The sequence below is a fragment of the Ursus maritimus genome, unplaced genomic scaffold (genome assembly GCF_017311325.1).
Source record: "Ursus maritimus isolate PB19 unplaced genomic scaffold, ASM1731132v1 scaffold_7, whole genome shotgun sequence".
In the NCBI taxonomy this organism is placed as follows: Eukaryota; Metazoa; Chordata; class Mammalia; order Carnivora; family Ursidae; genus Ursus; species Ursus maritimus.
In genome coordinates this window covers 61,693,186-61,699,185 of record NW_024426885.1, presented here as the reverse complement: position 1 = coordinate 61,699,185, position 6,000 = coordinate 61,693,186, and positions in this window count along the sequence as shown.

The following is a 6,000-nucleotide window of genomic DNA, read 5'->3' as shown; positions in this document are numbered from 1 at the left end:
GTTAGTCTAAAGCTCATCAGCTTCTAAATTGAATGTCTAGCAGCACATCACTAAGACTCAAGGAATGCATTAGACTAACAGTTTTCAAATTGCTGTGGGAAACCCCAAGGTCCTACAGAGCAGCTTCTGGGGCTGTGCGAGTGGGATAGGTAGGGAGCAGGATGCGGAGGCCATGCGCTCCTTACTCCCTTCCCACTCCAGAGTAATTGCACGGTGATCTGTTTTATTATTAAAAGGCCTACCTAAGATTTTGCTTGGAAATGGGGTCCTGCGGCTGAAACAAAAGCATGGTATTGTACGCTTGTCATTTTAATGCTGGTTACTGATCAGAAGAGTACTTGTGGTTTTTTTTCTGGCACTGGAACTAAATCCCATGAATCAATCCAACTAATCTCTAGTCTCCATGAAGACAGAGACTAGCCTTCATCCTCATCTTCCCCTGCCCGGGCAGCCAGCAGAGCCCCATGTATGATGGGGACTAGTAAAGTATTGGCTGCATGCCTGTCGTGTTTTCCCAATTACATCAATAATACAAGTCGTCCACTACGTCCCAGGAAGTTCACGGCAGAAAGTTAAACAACAGAGTATTTTCACTGGTGTTGATCAGGCTTGTGGTACATTTAGTCCAACATATTCCGGGCTCTCCATTCTAAGCATTTTATTTTAGTAATTGATTTGGGTTGAAATCAATCTAAAGTGGAATCCTATCTCTGCATTTTTATTGAGTTTCATTTCTTGGGATGCTTTGCTGCACGAAATAGCAAAGGTGTGGAAGTATCCTGGGCACACTATTCTAATTTCCTGAAGAAACTTTGAATGACTCATTTGGGGATGATGTCAGCATTGCTCTCATAATTGACTATTTAAAAAGCACAAGAATCACAAGTCACCAAAAAAAACCCAAAAAACAAAAAACAAAAAAAACCCCCTACAGTTGAATTTCCCCACAGAGGGGAGCAGGAATCATGAACTCCGTTCAAAGGGCTTGGTGTGGACGCATGAGGTTTGCCCTGGGCCTGTGCATGTTTCCTCCCTTCAATCTGTTCGCGGCTCTGGGTCACTCTTCACAACCCTTCAGGCCTCTCCTTCCCTCTTGCCTACTGGAAAGAGAATTTGATAAACTCAGTCATGCTCAGATGTCGCAGGTGGAAGCAATTTAATGAGTTACCTTCTCCTTGCAAAGAGGCTGGGAGGTAAGAAGAATCAAGTCAATGGTGTCATGTTAGTGACCTGGATACATAGGAGAAGTTATTTCTCTTAATTTTTTTTTTTTTAAATCAAGCCAGGGGAGGCTTGGTCCTCTCAGCACCCTTGTAGTGACAAAGCCTGACTCAGAACCAGCCCCTGCCATCGGTGGGGACTTCACAGGGAGCGCTGGCAAGTACAGGCCACTGGTTTACTTCTTGGAGAGACACGGCGAGCGTGCTCCCCCAGTGCGGACGGTCACCACTCTGGCCCTCCCTGCTCTAACGGAGTGGGTCACAGGTGATCTGGGTGCGCTAAGCTCAAGGGCCCATTTCAGGAGAACCTCAACAAAAGGCAAACACTGCCACCCGACATTCAAGGCAGTTCATCTGACGCCACTGCCTCCTCCACCATATTTCTCACTAATCCCCAGCCACATGCAACGAAACCATTTCAGGCCCTCGGCATACCCTGTTTTCATGCTTTTTGAGGCCACCTATTGCTGCGGAAACAAATGACCCCCCAAAAGCTACTGGTTAAACCATCAGCATTGATTATCTTACTGTAAGTTTTTGTGGGTCGAGAATTCAGCAAGCACTTAGCTGGAGAGCTCTGGCTTGGAATTTCTCCGGAGGCTGGTCACGCCTGGGCTCTGCTCCCGAGGTGGCTCATTCACAAGGTGGTGCTCGTCGCCGGGAGGAGGGCTCAGTTGCCCTTCAGCTGGGTCTCTTCCAGGACCGTCTGAGGGTAGCTGCGGGCTTCCGTCAAAGTGAGCGATCCAAGAGAGAGCGCTTAGGGGCAAGTTGTCCTTATAACGACCTGGCGTCACAAGCTGCTGCCCAGCGTCAGCTCGGCCGTGGTCCGTTCGCTGGGAGCGAATCACTCAGTCTAAACGCAAGGGGAGGGCAGCCAGGCTCCACCTTGGAGAGAAGTGTCAAAGAATTTGTAGACGCACGGTAAACCACCATAATGCTTCTGCCCTACTGTTTGTTCTGTTCCCTCTGCTCAGAATGCCCTTTCCTCTCCAGGCATGGCCCCAAACTACAGGACTTCATAGTTAGCTGCCTCCCTGGTCTCTGACCCAACAGATCTGAGCGGCACCCCAAACACCCAGGCATGGCGATCAGAATGGTCTCCAGATATTGTCAAATGTTCCATGGTGAACACGAATCACCCTTGGCTTAGAACCACAGCCTAGATGTCAAAAGTTCTGTGATTTATTTTTGTAACCCCAATACTAAACAGTTTTAATACGCCGATGTAGTCACTCCTCTAAAAGACTATTCTAACGATCTAGAAAGTGACTTTATTCCTTCAACTTTATGCTGCTGAGGACCTTGACTTGTCCTGTCCGAACTTTCCCAGGCTTCCTTCACTCCTGACTCAGTAGCCTTTCAATAAATTCCCCCATGCACCCACCCTTTTTTTTTTTTCCAAGGTTTGGCTCAAATACCACTTCTTCCAGTTCTCCCTGATTTCCTTAGATGGAATTTATCTTTTCTTCCCCATCATATGTCTATTATAATGTTTTCCACAGCTTAGTGGTAGATTCAAGTTTACATATACCCAAAGCAGATCCCTCCTGAATGCCTCCCTAGGGCCAAGCATCATGCCCAGAATAGTATACGTTGGATCTTATTGAGAATGAAATGGGTTTTCATGCGGGGCTCTAATACAAAGGGATATACCAAGGGACCACATCACTAGGGGAAAAGTTTGAAAGCTAGTCTGGCAAAAATTGTCCTTAATGCTTTTTTGCTATTTCACATTTATTAGAGGCTGGGAGTACAATGAGGAAGTTGAGCACTCACGTTGGATCATGAATGATGACGTTTAAATCCTGTCTCACTCACTGTGAGACCTTAGACAAGTTACTTAATTGTTCTGTGCCTTAAATCACTCATTTGTAAAATGGTGATTGTTATGATACTACCCTGAGGGCATAAAACAAGGCGGATCAACTTGGAGCTGCTCCAGCTGAACTGGGAGAGGGAGAATCAGAGGCTCACTCTCTTGGCATCCCTCTCTCCGGTTGCTACCTCAAAGGGTATCAACTCAGGAGCCTCGGGCTCTCTAGATTAGTTTGAGACAAATACCAACAGCCATTTCAGCGGTTTTACTGATAGGAAAGTTGGACAGAGGAGTAAACTGCTTGCCCAGGCAACATGGCTAGTTAATGGTAAACCAAGGACTAGAATCCAACTCCTTCAACCAACTCATAAACTGAACACTCTTTCCACTAACTCTGCCAGCTCTACTGCTGATGTCATTTCCTACTTCAGTTTGTCTTATTTTCTTGAACTGGTTCAAGGTCCTACACGTGGTCCAACATATCTTACCTTTCCCCTATTGCCAATTTTACTTTAGCCATGCCAATCTTTACCATGTTCCATGGAATCTTACCCTAAAAATAGGCTCACTGTCTCATCTAATCCATTCTTTTCCACAACATTCATGACTACATTCCCCTTTAAATTTGAATGCTGTAAAATTAAACTCCTCCGGGAACCTACTGGATAAACTGACTTCTACTTTACTTATTTCTCCTAGATTTGAAAAATCTTCTGTTACAACTTGCTATCACATTGTCCCAAGATAGTCATATAATTTTGCATTGCTTAACTCATTTTAGTAGTAAAAAGATACAAGGCATTTTGCACTTGTTGAAAAATTGTTTTGTAAAAGTTCTCATACCCTTCTCTGATCTCTCATAACACTTAAAATTAGATATTTGTGTTATACTGAATACTAGTCTATATCGCATATTGTTTTATGTATTATCTTTTCAACTAATTTCTCAGGTAGATAGGGATTGTTTTAAATGTCTGTGTACAGATACATTACTGTTAGATATGCAGAATGCAAATTCAAGCAGTAACTCACCTCAATATTCTCTAATATGGTTGATTCTACAAACTCTTACGGGAACTTTTGAAGAATAAGTATTCTTTTTGATTTTGCAAACCCCAATAGTGCCTAACATAGGACACATTTTTAGATATCTCTTAAAATCCAATATTTTCACAAGTTAAAAAGAAAAACAGGGCTGGGTTAAAATTCTTTTAAGAGTATATGTATGCGTGTGTATATATTAGCTGGATCTTCTCATTCCTTTCTTTATATACATTTGCTACAATGTTGTATGTCACACTATAGAAACCAGGTAAGAATTTATATGCCAGGCCCTGAGCTTTATGTTTGTTACCTGTGTTATCTTATTTAATAATCATGGGTATCCTATGGGGTAAATACTATTTTTACCTTAAAGATTAGAAAAAACCAAAACCCCCCCAAAAAAACATTTTTTTTATGTTAAAAAGAAAATCCTAAATCATACATCGAGGTCATGCAGAGCTAGAAGTTAATCCAGGTCTAATTGTAGAATCCCCACTCCTAACTAACATGCAATGTGACCCCGGGCAAGTCTTCCACATTTGTTTAGTGGGCCACTGAGTTAAATCGTGTGCTTAGCACAATGCCCTACACATATTTACCCAATGCTATTCCTCCATCAGCATTTCACTGTGACAGGATTAAAAGGTCAAATAAGACATGCTCCCTGTCCCTGAAAAACCTAATTTGTGATAGGGAGAATCCTAAAATGGCACCCCAAGATGTCCTGCCCTATGAATATATCATGTCCATGATTATATTATATGCAAAAGAGATTTTTTTCAGATGTAATTAAGGTTACTAATCAGTGGATCTTGAATTAATGAAAAGGGAAATTATCCTGGTGGGCTTCATCTACTCACATAACTCCTTGGATGTGGATGGAAAAGTCAGACAGATTTGAATCAGACAGATTCAACTCCTCCATGAGGAGGATTTAATTCACCAGACCTAATGAGTTGTTGCTATCTTTGAAAAGGGGGCCATGTGCAAAAACTGCAGAGTGACCCCTGGTCAATCCACAAGCACTAGGAACTGAATTCTGCCAACACCCGAATAACAGATAAGCCTAGAATTGGATTTTCCTCCAGAGTCTCCGGATTAGAGAGCCCAGGCTGGCAGACACCTTCATGTCGGTCTTGTGGGATCCCAAGCAGAGAACCCACTGGAGCCCACCCAGAATTCTGATCTAAAGAAATGTGAGATAATGAATGTATGTTGTTTTAAGTTGATAAGTTTACGGTAATTTGTTATGCAGGGGACAAATTCACAAAACTAATATGTAAGGGAACACAAAACTGAACAAGGGCTTGGGCTGTAGAGGTATAAATAAAGCACAAAGAAAGGAGTGTGAGTACCCTGGTGGAGAGGTTGAAGAGGGCATGGAGTCTTGAGGAAGTTAGAGGTGCTACCATTTTGAAGAATGAATAAAATTTGCTGGCTGCGGGCTGAGGGAAGAGTGCATGAAGAAGAGAGGGAGGAGAGAGATTCTAGGCAGGGAGGGCAGCATAGGAAAATGATGAGCAAGCAGAAACCTGCTGAGGCAATGTCCAAATGCTGAGAGCAGCAAGAGGAACGCGCCCAGCAGGGTGTGGCAGGTTGGAAGGGGGCTGTGAGGCTTTCTGTCAGCTGTGGAGGTTTGCGCTTTTATTCTGCCAGCACTGGCAGCACTTACAAAAGAATCTTTTAAAACTAATTGAAAATATCTGGATCGAAGACTTGACGGAGTATATGTATCTATAATTTATATTTTATATACATAAACACATGTTTTAGTACTTGAGGTAAGTGGATAGATAGCTCTTCTTAACACTTTCTCTCCTCTTTAATATAAAACGAAAATTGCCACAACTAAGTAAATTAAGATATGTTTATTAAGATGGCTAAATTCAACAAAAACGTATCTACTCACAAAAACAGAAA